Raw genomic sequence first — 13,218 nt, forward strand, 5'->3', positions numbered from 1 at the left:
TAGTAATATATGGTCCTTTCCTGGATCCTGGTGCACAGAAACAATTGTGAGCATCTTCAGTGTAGATATTGAATAAGATTCCACACTAGAGAACATTGACTGCTCATATGAACATTGAATCATAAAAATAACTAATCAGGGGCGGGGCCAGAAGGGTGGCACAGGGTAGCAGCTGCCACCCTAAAAATTAGCTTTGCCACCCCACTTGTCACCCCAAATCGGACCCGCTCGCATCCTGGAGATGGTGCACAATGGCTTAACTGTCTGTGTCGCGCATGGTTCATAACAACATTCTGCCCGAGTCTGGGAGGACACAGCGTTCCACCACAGTAGACAAATACCCCCCCGCCCCCCCAAATAAATGCTTTTGTATTTACTGTACAAGTACTGTTGTATCTTGCTTATTTACAATGAAATTTCTTCTCTCAAAGTATCTATTCAATCTGGAATAAAGAAACCACACAAAACTGCAGATAAACATAAAGTACACATTTTGGAGTCAATCTGTAATATCATGGGCTTCAAGACTTCATCCTGGACACGCCCCTACAACTAATATAAAACACCCTGAAAAAGAATGCAGTGCAATTTATTAGACCTTGCAGTGTGTAATCAGAAAGATGCATACTCTCACATGCCCATTAGATGGAAGCAAAAGACAGGAAAACAATGTCTGCATTGCAGATTTACAGAATTAAAGCACATATGCACTTTTTACATATAAACTTCAAAGTGTATATATGCTATGCTAAAGAAACACAAGTGAATGAAAAATGAAAGTTAGTAAAATAGCTTGCCAAATGGCCAAAATTAAAATTCAGTAGTTGGCAATTAAGTGCTGAATGGTTTCTTAGGCAAAGGAAATTCAAATCAAATGAAAACATTCAGGAAAGCATGTAATGGTTTTATAAATCTCAGGTAACTCTATTATAATGCTATGAGAGGAGCTCTTAGATTTATTTATTTTTTTATTTTTTTAAGAGCAGCTAAAGGATCAAGAGAAGGTTAAGAATTTTATAGCTTGTAAAATATTGTTCCAATTACATCCCTGCCATATTAAATATACTTCTATTGTTGTTTCTCAATAAACAGCTTACCAAAGCCATTGGTTTAATTCTTGGGGCTCGGGTTGGACCTCTTGGCTACAAAGTAGACAATACCAACACAAAACTGACTGACATAAACACACTTAACTCTGATAAAAGCACTGTAACACACAGTTTCAAGTGTTATCATTGTGTCCATGAGGAAGGTATGTGTAACCTCTAGATTATTTCAGAGGGACTGTTCCTGTAGGTATGCTGTGAGCTAATTTGGTGAAACAATATCTGCTAAATTTGATTAGATCTGACATTTATGACAAATACCCTTGTTCTGAGAACACAGTTCAACCTTTCAGAAAAATACTAACTTTCTATAAGTTATATAATTGATTAAATAATTGACCCTACTTGAAAATGCTATAGTGTGATTTTACTTGTTTATCCAAAAGCTAAACAGGTAACATTTTACAATAAGATTTAATTAGTTTACATTAGTTAATGCATTAGGTATCATGAACAAACAATGAACAATATATTTTTTTACAGCATTTATTAATCTTTGTTAATGTTAGTTTATAAAAGTACAATTGTTCATTTTTAGTTCATAGTGCATTAACTAATGTTAACTAATACAACTTTTCATTTTTAAAATATATCTGTATATGTTGTAACTAACATTAACCAAGATTGGTAAATGCTGTAAAAGTATAGTTCATTGTTAGTTCATGTTAATGTTGTTAACTAATGTTAACAAATGGAACTTTATTGTAAATTATACTGCTAAATATGATGAAATTGGATGTTTTATAGTTTGAAGGTTAGAATTCACAAAAAATATTCAAATTCAAACAGCTTGGAATAGGTTTTTCAAACCAACATACAAAACCATTGTTAGATAAAAAAAAGAAAGAAAAGAATTTGTGTAACTGAACTTTTGACCTTATATTTATTATGCAAGATTTTTACACATATAAAAATCTGTTCCATTTTGTACATGTGTGTGTTTTGCAGGGAGAAAGACAGTGAGAAAGAGAAACAAATAATCCACTGATCATATATGTGCTTTAATAATACTTCAACAAATCAGGTGCAATTTTTGATATAATTCTAAATATTTTGTTTCTGATTTCCTTTGTTCTAAAACAGTATATGAAAGTATTGACTAAAGAAGGGCCAAGCATGGCCCCTATCATTAGTCCATTGCGTTCTTCTAACTTTTAAAACCACACCAATTTGGGTCAAGACTATTCGTACAAACATCGGAGCATAAAAGCAAACTATTACTATCAAGTGACTAAAGCATATATGAAACAGTTTTCTCTTGTCACCCTTTGAGGTCATTCTCATGACAGCAATTATTATTCCTACAGGACAGGCAGATGAAAGCGAATGTTCCAAACAGTAGTACAAAGGTCAGAGTGGATATCATATTAAAATATGGATTTGGATTCAGGAATGTGGCCCTGATGAGAGATGCATACTCACAAAAAATTTACTGGATACTTGACGAACAGAAGGGCAAAGGAAGCACAGTAGCTGGGATGACAGCCAAAATAGCACAGGCGACCAACCACAGCAACACAGAAATGACAACAGTACGAGTGGTGTTTAAAATGGCATGGTAACGTAAAGGATTGTTTTTGGCAATCAAACGATCTAACGCCAAGATGACAATTGCAAACATCTCCATAATGCCACCTAAATGGAAAGCACACATTTGAAGAACACAAGGGATATAGGGTATGGCTTTATAACCAACTATAAGGACACCTAACCGTGGATGACTGCGGAGGTGCGTGACTGCTGAGGACCCGAGACTCCGCCTTCAGAGCAGATGACAAGGCGGCCCTAAGAACAGCGAGGGCCAAACTGTCCCAGGCCATCAGAAAGGCAAAGCACGCACACGCCCAGAGAATCCATAGCCACTTCCAGGACAGCGCGGCGCATGTGGCAGGGCCATCACCAATTCCAGGACAACGTCAGCTGCTTGTGACAGTGATGCCTCCCTTCCAGATGCGCTGAATGACTTCTACACTAGGTTTGAGGCGCAGAATGACGTGGCAGCGAGGAAGACCACCCCTCCCCCCAACGACCAGTTTCTATGTCTTACCACGGCTGATGTGAGGAAAACTCTATGCAGAGTCAACCCACGGATGGCTGCTGGACCAGACAACATTCCTGGCAGAGTGCTCAGAGGATGTGCAGACCAGCTGGTGGATGTTCTTACTGACATCTCAACATCTCCCTGAGCAGCGCCGTCGTTCCAACGTGCTTCAAGGCCACCACCATCGTCCCCATGCCGAAGAAGTCTTCAGGGTCCTGCCTCAATGACTACTGTCCCATTGCACTCACACCCATCATCATGAAGTGCTTCGAGAGGCTCATGAGGCACATCAAGACCCAGCTACCCTCCTCACTGGACCCCCTGCAGTTTGCATATCGTCCCAGCCACTCAACAGACGACGCCATCGCCACCACCCTCCATCTGGCCCTCACCCACCTGGACAAAAATGAAACGTATGTTCATATGCTATTCATAGACTTCAGTTCAGCATGCAACACAATCATTCCTCATCACCTGATTGGAAAGCTGAACCTGCTGGGCCTGAACACCTCCCTCTGCAACTGGATCCTGGACTTCCTGACTGGGAGACCTCAGTCAGTCTGGATCGGGAGCAGTATCTCCACCACCACCACCACACTGAGCACTGGGGCCCCCAAGGGCCGTGTGCTCAGTCCACTGCTGTTCACTCTGCTGACTCACGAATCACATCATCAAGTTCGCCGATGACACGACCGTGGTGGGTCTCATCAGGAAGAATGACGAGTCAGCATACAGAGAGGAGGTGCAGTGGCTAACGGACTGGTGCATAGCCAACAACCTGTCTCTGAACGTGGACAAAAAAAAAGAGATGGTGCTGACTTCAGGAGAGCATGGAGAGACCACTCTCCGCTGAACATCGACGGCTCCTCTGTGGAGTTTGTCAAGAGCACCAAATTCCTTGGTGTTCACCTGGTGGAGAAACTCACCTGGTCCCTCAACACCAGCTCCATAACCAAGAAAGCCAAGCAGCGTCTCTACTTTCTGTGAAGGCTGAGAAAAGCTCATCTCCCATCCTCACCACATTCTACAGAGGGACTATTGAGAGCATCCTGAGCAGCTGCATCACTGCCTGGTTTGGAAATTGCACTGTTTCGGATCGCAAGACCCTGCAGAGGATAGTGAGGACAGCTGAGATGATCATCGGGGTCTCTCTTCCCTCCATCATAGACATTTACACCACACGCTGCATCCGCAAAGCCACTAGCATTGTGGATGAACCCACGCACACCTCACACAAATTCTTCACCCTCCTACCATCTGGCAGAAGGTACCGAAGCATTCGGGCCCTCACGGCCAGACTGTGTAACAGTTTTTTCCCCCAAGACTCCTCAACACTCAGAGACTGGACTGACAACACACACACACACACACACACACACTCAACTGAACACCATCCGACTCCCTTTGCAATTTTGCACATTTCTGTATTATCTACCTGGAATTTTTTTGCTGCTACTGTATTCATAAAATATTGTACTTAATTTCTTGTCACTTCTACCTGGCTGCTTCCTCAATAACTATTATGTCCATAAATAGTGTAAGCTTATCTGCTGTATGTCATAGTATGTTATGTTTACATTCATAGCATTTTCTATTATATTGTAATTTATTTTTGCACTACCTGTTTTTCTGACACTTTCACACTAGAACTGTGTACTGGTCGGCGCTGCACTGTCTCTTACTGTGCCTATTGTCCTGTTTCAGCAGTTATTATACTGTCTTGTACCGTTTGCACACATTTGCACATACACTTTATGTAGAAATGTGTAGGTCTTATTTAGTTCTGTGTAGTCTCATGTAATGTTGTTTTTATGTAGCACCATGGTCCTGGTGGAACCTGGTTTCATTTCACTGTGTACTGTACTAGCTGTATATGGTTGAAATGACAATAAAAGCCACTTGACACTTGACTTGACCTATCATACTTGGACAGGCACTGCTGCTGTTCATCAAATGTCCATCAAAGCCAGGTTGCAAATGAAGATGTACATGGGCTGTTGAAAATGCTTATCCATGGCATTAAGCATATATCTGTAGTATTAGCAAGCAACACTAGAATATACACAACCAGCAAAACAACTCCAATGGCCAGTTTTCAGTGCACAATGTACCAATCCCAAAATATTAAATTCAGAAATGATTTTTGCTGAGATATTTTGAGATGATGGTCCTCTGTTGGAAATTACAATATTACAGTTACAGTATTTGTATAATTACAGTAATAATTATGACATTAATAACCAACTAACCAACCAAATAATCAAACAAAAATGGAAATAAACAGTGTATGCACATTGATCTAATCTGATCGACTGAATAAAACATTCTTTAATGTCCTCCACCATTCCACAACTTTTACTTTGCCCAAAGTCCTGCTCTGGTCTTTTTGTTTTCAATTACCAAAAGGTGTACAAGGCTTCTTTTCAGATGGTTATTCTACTGTAGGTCTGTCACCTGGTTTGCTTCAAAATTGTTGGTAAAATTGCATTCTGGCTTCTCATCTCATGGTTTTCCCAGATTTCAGTATGGAAATGTAAGATTTAGGTAGGTCATATACTGTATATATATATATATATATATATATATATATATATATATATATATATATATATATATATATATATATATATATATATATATATATACATATATACATATATACATATATATATATATATATATATATATATATATATATATATATATATATATATATACCTCTCTTATCCATAGAAACTAGACTTTTATTTTATTGGCAGCTTCTCCTTTAATAGAAACAATGAACGGAAAAAAATTAGTGCTAATTGTGTGCGTTGGTGAACAAACAAATATCAGTTCTGTAATAATGAACTCTGAAGGGGGTTATTACAAGGCTTCAACTCATCAAGTGAGAGAGAGAGAGAGAGAGAGAGAGAGAGAGAGAGAGAGAGAGAGATGGGAACATGCAAATGAAGACTTTGGGGAAACAAGACTTATTTGTGTGTGCTTTTTATGGCTTTTTTATGGTTTGATTGGCATGGAGTAGGCACCCCCATTATATAAAATGTAATGTTGCACTTCAAGACTGATGTATAAAAAGATGCATATATCATGTTAATGCATGAACTACTGTATTGTGTTATGTTGCTTACATTGCAAAGCCATTAAAATAATTATTATTAATGTATACAGTCATGTACATTGCATGTATATTATTTACATTTTACTTCATACATTTTAAAGTCTGAGGTACAATGAAACATTCTGCTGAGCTTAAGCTTTAGTGAAGTTAAGTAAGAGTTCATTAATACTGTGCGGAGATGTAAGGGCACTCAAAAAGAGCATTGGGAATGTGTGTAATTAACTTAAATTATTAGCTGAATAATACTTGTGGGATTTGACCTGGGGACGTCTAAATATTCTCTGTGGAGAATTCATTAAGAGAGTCTCCAGGCCTCTCTGGTCCACTTTAATTTTGCCTTCTGTTCTAATGTTTGTGTGTTTGTGTGTGTGTGTGTGTGTGTGTGTATGTGTGTGTTTCACCATGGTGTGGATAAACATTCCTGTGCATTCGAATTGTTCAGTAAACAGTGAAATACTGTATGTGTCATCAAGTAGCCTATGTCAAACATGTACATTTATAATGAGATACATTTTCTGCCATAGTAATATTTTCTTACGCACCCTTGAGATTTTGGAAGCACTGTTCTAGAGGAAGAGTATTGTGATGATAACACAAACTATGGATACAGAGCCACCTGGCATGAGAAACAATTTAAAGTATTGCATAACCCTACATATTTTTTCCAAGTTCATTTAAGTACATTTCAGATCTCGTGTGGTGCTTTTTTTTATTTGAAAGTTCCTTTCCTGTGACTTAAGCGGAAATGCATTTCTTCACCATATTATATTTCTGCTATATTTCTGGCAGTATATACTAACCCTAAAATAATACTTGTGGTAATAATTTCAAAAGATATTTTAAGACCATACTAACAACTTCACATCACCCAGATGTGGAATGGAGGGGGAAACTATCTCAGAAATAGCCGGCAGAGCACACCAATATACTCTGTAAGTCAAAATTTGGACACATTGAATATACAGTATGCTCCTCATGATTTAAAAACTTATTGATTTAAAGGTTTAAATTATTGAAATTAGTTTTGTAGACAAATATAAATTGAGCTAAATATAAATATGAGTACATTTTTTTATGGATAGCGAAGGAAAAGCAGCAAACAAATGGCCAGCATACATTGTAACTCATTAAATAGTGTTTAAAGCATGCCAGGTGACACCTGATGAAGTTGGCTCAGATAATGTCCTGTGTGCAGAGCTGCAATAGACAAAGAGTGGCTACTTTGAATAATTTATAATAATAATTATTTAATTTTTATTAATAATTTTTTGTTTTTATTTTTTTATTTTTTGTCTATATAATTATAATAATTCAATTTGTATCATTTCATAGTTTTAGTACTTGTGTCCAATCTTTTTACTGGTAGTTTACATCTGAATGCTATTACTTCTTATAAATGGAATATTGGCAGGGTGTGCCATATTCTAAAAGAGATATTTTGTCACTGAAGACACAAACTGAATACTTTTTAAACAAAACAAATAATTTTCCTTACTGGTTGAGACAAGCACAAGAAGTGTCCTCTTTGACTTTGGGAGAATACAAAACTGAAAACAGACATTTTCTTGTACCATAAGACTTTGTTGAGAAAAAATATCAAAGATGCTTTAAACCAATTAAAACCAATTAAAAAACTTTGTATCATTCTTTTACATTAAAAAAATAAATAATTTCATGGCACAAAAAAGATTTACATTACTGGAGATTCATATCAACAGCAAGTTTTGTTTTAACTGGTCACTCTGACCATTCACAACCAAAACAACATACAATATATGAATAAATAAAAAACATGCATGCATGTACACTTCTTCATTTTTGATTCAGAGCCTGTGAAAATCTATGCATCTGGGTCTAGTCATTTAGAGAATAAATAAAAATAGAGTGAGCGATTTCATGTTAGGTCTGAAAACCGGTGATTTTGAGTCACTAATATCTCTGTTTATTGGCCATAAAAATGTTTTAGGCTTCAATTTAATGCTGGTGCCAAAACCTAACCCAGAGTCCACCCACATATTTCACCAACCCCTAAAGTAAAAAAGAAACAAATATAACAGAAATTTGTCAGCAAATTAAGGTGTTAAGTTCTTTATCTTTCAGTGATAGAACTGATACATACTGTGCAGTATATGAAAATTTTGTTGTAACAAAAGGCATGTCTATTTTGAACCCTCATGTTACAACAAAATGTTCCCTATACTACCCTGTTTCATAGATGAACAGATGTGTCATCATCATAAGATACATAAGGCTTTCATTCGGATATTCATTTTGAAACACAAAATACTTGATTATTCCCAATAGAAAACTATGGAGAGCTAAAAGTAACAGCAGCACACAGCAGTTTTATAGAAGTACATACAGTACAGCTTAATGTTGCTTTACAGTGGTAGGTAATTCATTTTTTTTTTTTCAGATTGCCAGAAAACACAGCATTAAGCCCATGATTAAATTATTTATTTATTTTGTCCGGCATACAAACAGTACTTCAGTAATTTGGGGATTATATCATGAAAGAATGAATGAAAAAGACCCGCTATGCCCCACTTGCAGTTGTTATTTTTCTCTTTAATAAATAAATGCATTCATATTTACCATACAAGTACTGTTGTATCTTGCTTATTTACAATGAAATAGCTTCTCTCAAATTATCTATTTAATCTGGAATAAAGAAACCACCCAAAACTGCAGATAAACATAAAGTAGCCTACACATTTTGGAGTCAATCTGTAATACCATGGGCAATGGATGAAGACTTCTTTTTTCCGATTAACATTTTTTATTGATTCGTAGATATATAACAAAGAAAAACACAACAACCTCCCCCCCCCCCCCCCCCCCCTTCTCTCTCCACAGCCCCTTCCGGGTGTCACAGTCTGTCTCCCTCATGTTTTCCAAGGACTCTTATTTTGAAGATTTTCCCCAGACTATATTTCCCACAATTCTCAGCCCTCATCACTTCCATCTGTTCCCTATCATCCTCACCTGTCCTCCATTTCATTATCTGCCCTCGTTTGTATAAATACCCTCCTGTTTTGTTCATCCATTGTCAGTCCTTGAAGTGTTACGTTGTGTTGTGATTTTGTGATGTTAAGCTTTATAGTTTGTTCCACTCCTGTGTTTGTTCCACTCCTGCATTTGTTCCACTCCTGCGTTTACTACTAAAAGAGTGAAAGGTATCAACTCCTGTGTCTCCTCTCTTCCTCTTCCACTCCACGTACCCAGAATTACAGAAGGACTGACCAGAACCAGATGGAGATACCCACTGGCATCAGGCTCCTCCTCCTCGAATAAGGGGACTGTCCAGTTGAGGATCACGTCCGAGAGTTTTTACAACTGGCGAATTTATTACACTTTAATGACCACTTTCTGGTGGTATTCTTCAGGACTGGTCTTAATAGTGCACTAAGGGAGCTAATGCCTCCGGTGGATCCTCACTGGATGCTACTCGAGTTCGTGGAGGCGGCTTTAACTTTGCGGCTCACCATTCACTGTGGGTGTGGAGGATGAGGACTTTGAATCTCCTCCACAGTGAACATCATCCAGCCTTCCACAGCCCCTCCCTCGAAGCCTTCCACGGCTCCTCCCTCGAAGCCTTCCACGGCTCCTCCCTCGAAGCCTCCCACGGCTCCTCCCTCGAAGCCTGCCACGACTCATCCCTCGATGCCTGCCACGGTTAATGAGCCAACGCCCACGACTGCCAAGGTTAATGAGCCAGTGCCCCCATGCCTGCCACAGTTAATGAGCCAGCGCCCACGCCTGCCACAGTTAACTAGCCAGCGCCCACGCCTGCCATGATTAACGAGCCAGTGCCCATGTCTGTAGCCTCGACCGTCCCAGAGCCAGTGCCTGTAGCCTCGACCGCCCCAAAGCCAGTGCCTGTAGCCTCAACCGTCCCAGAGCCAGCGCCTGTAGCCCCATCTATCCCAGAGCCAGCTCTTGCGGAGCTAATAGACCTAGACTTGATTCCCACTAATGCCTCCAGCGGATCCTCACTGGACGCTACTCGGGTTCGTGGAGGTGGCTTTACAACTTTGCGGCTTACCATTCACTGTGCGTGTGGAGGATGAGGACTTTGAAACTCCTCCACAGTGGACATCATTCAGCCTTCCACAGCCCCTCCCTCGAAGCCTTCTATGGCTCCTTCCTCAAAACCTTCCACAGCTCCTTCCTCGAAGCCTCCCACGGCTCCTCCCTCAAAGCCTCCCACGGCTCCTCCTTCGAAGCCTTCCACGGCTCCTCCCTCGAAGCCTGCCATGGCTCCTCCCTCGATGCCTGCCACGGTTAATGAGCCAGCGCCCATGCCTGCCAAGGTTAATGAGCCAGCACCCACACCTGCCACAGTTAATGAGCCAGTGCCCAAGCCTGCCACGGTTAACGAGCCAGCGCCCACGCCTGCCATGGTTAATGAGCCAGAGCCCATGCCTGTAGCCTTGACTGTCCCAGAGCCAGTGCCTTTAGCCTCGACCGTCCCAGAGCCAGTGCCTTTAGCCTCGACCATCCCAGAGCCAGTGCCTGTAGCCCCATCTGTCCCAGAGCCAGCTCTTGTGGAGCTTATAGACCTAGACTTGATTCCTGCCCTGATTCCCACCCTGACTACCCTTCATCCTCCGCTGGTTCAAGCCAGCATAATGGACACCCTGGTTTCATCCAGTGCCCTGGCCCTTCCTCCTCTGCTGGCTCCACTCAAGACATTTCCTCCTCCTCCTCCTCCTCCTCCTGGTCTTCCAGCTCCTTCAACTTCACCAGCTCGACCATTGGCCCCGGTGATTTCACAGGCAAGGGGATCTGTTGACCCTCCGACTCTGCCTTGACTCTCTGAGCACTGGACACCGCCTTGGCCCTCCGATCCCTCATCAACACCTCGGCTCTATGTCCCCTCATCTCCACCGTGGGCCATCAGCCTATTGGCATCACCGGGGTCCCTCATCCCTCCAGCTCCACCTTGGTCCGTCGGTCACCTGGCTCCGCCTTCGGCTCCACCAAGGACCTCCTTCCCTCCGGCTCCGTCTTGGTCCTCAGTCCCACCGGCTCCACCTCAGTCCTCCGATCCCCCAGCTCCGCCTTGGTCCTCTGAGCCTCTGGCTCCACCATGGTCCTTCGAGCCTTCGGCTACTCTCCAGTTCCACCCCTCGAGCCTCTCACGGCTCCACCTTCCATGGCTCTGCCCCTCAAGCCTCTCATGGCTCCACCTCCCTTGGCTCTGCCTTTCACAGCTTTGAGTGCCCAATACGGGTGAAGACTTCTTTTAAAATGCTGTTTGAATGAAGTCCTTAACTTCAGCTGTGTTTAAAACATAAATAATCAGATTTAGCATTGGTGGAACAGCATATGCCAAGGATTTGCTGATGATCCTGGCATTGAGAGAGAGGGAAAACATGAATGAAGCAGTGTTCGTGCAGATAATGGGGAGGAAACATACTCCTATTAACAACAGGTGAGAAACACAGGACTTCAGGGCTTTAACACACCCCTCCCAGGTTGCAATTTTACTTAAGGTCAAAAAGTGCAAAGGTAAGACAGAAATATTGTCAGTGGTTCTGCAAAGTAGACAGTGGTGTTGAGTTTTGCCAAAAATGAATGTATGCTTTTGTCATTACATGCCAACCTATCCACTGGTCCATGGTCACAAAAATATCTATCACATTGGATTTGCAGAATGAATGTCAGGTAATCAAAGATCAGGCCCACCAGAAAAATGCTAAGCATCCACATTGCTGAGAAAACAGAAAACATAGCTGTGTTATTTACAATGGCATGGTATATTAGTGGCAGGCAAATTGCAATACAACGATCAAATGCCAAGACTACAAGGCTGACACACTGTATTGTATTGAAGTGTCAAGGATGAGACCAGAGATTCAAGTGCGTAGGCAAAGTAACAGACTTTATTAAATATCAAACACAGCAGAGCTGGTGAAACGTTTGATGAAGACCCGGCATGGACTGCAGCGTGGAGATGGAGAGTGTGTTCATATGCTTGTGTGCGTTGTGGTAGTGTGGAGCACAGATCCATGAGGAATCCTCTGGAGGACAGTGTGTTCGTTGCTTTGTGTGTGTATTATGGTAGTGTGAAGAGCAGATCCAGTGTAGAGGGATAACTGATGAGGAATACTCAGGTGAAGTGTCAAGGCGAGCGATGCAACCAGCAGAAATGTAACCACAATCCGGGCAGTATGGTGAAGACCGGCAACCAATCCAGAAAACATGCAACAGGACCGACTAGGGCAGAAAGAGAGTGGTGAGTAACTAAACACACATCAACAATCTAGCAATGAACATGAAACAGAGTGGGGTAAATATAGGCAGAAAACAAACAACGGTCAGGTGCCGCTCGCAAGCTAAAAGTTGCCATGATCAGCGTTCCCATAGAAACAATCAAGGTTCCCATGGAAATGCTGATTCTGCATGCCAGCGGCACCTGAAACACATGAAGAGAACATAAACACAATGGAACAAACCAGTGGACTCACCGAGACCATGATATGAAGATGTAAACAAAAAACATGTTTACCAAACAACCATTGTAGGAGATTGTAAGAAGTTCATAATCTGAGCAATGGAGGAGTCAGGAGGCAGCGAACTGTCAAAGTGAGTATTTTATTACTCTTCAGCGTGACTCACAAAAACATAAACAAATAGGGCTCTTAGTGGCCAAGTATACACACAAACAAGTCGTAATTCTGTCACACATGCAGGAACAGTCTCTCTCTTGTCTCTCTCTGCATACTGATGCGTCTGTCTGCCTTTTCAGGTCTCCCTCCACCATTACTATAACAAGACACAGGTGTTAGAGATAATGACAGCCCAGGTGACAAGCCTTACTGTTCTCCCTCTCCCGCAGACAGATACATGACCACACCCCATCCCCTCATACCCCCACCATCCAACTCAGGCCAGGGCAACATCCGGCCTGACAACCCCCCCCCCCCCCCCCACACACACATTTC

The 13,218-nt window shown here is 41.4% G+C and overlaps 1 pseudogene; it reads right to left on the reverse strand.

Annotated features, from left to right (window-relative positions):
* Positions 1-2,107: 2,107 nt before the first annotated feature.
* Positions 2,108-11,152, reverse strand: LOC127422153 (olfactory receptor 13-like; annotated as a pseudogene).
* Positions 11,153-13,218: the final 2,066 nt, after the last annotated feature.

Source organism: Myxocyprinus asiaticus, chromosome 31 (assembly GCF_019703515.2).
Source record: "Myxocyprinus asiaticus isolate MX2 ecotype Aquarium Trade chromosome 31, UBuf_Myxa_2, whole genome shotgun sequence".
Classification (NCBI taxonomy): Eukaryota; Metazoa; Chordata; class Actinopteri; order Cypriniformes; family Catostomidae; genus Myxocyprinus; species Myxocyprinus asiaticus.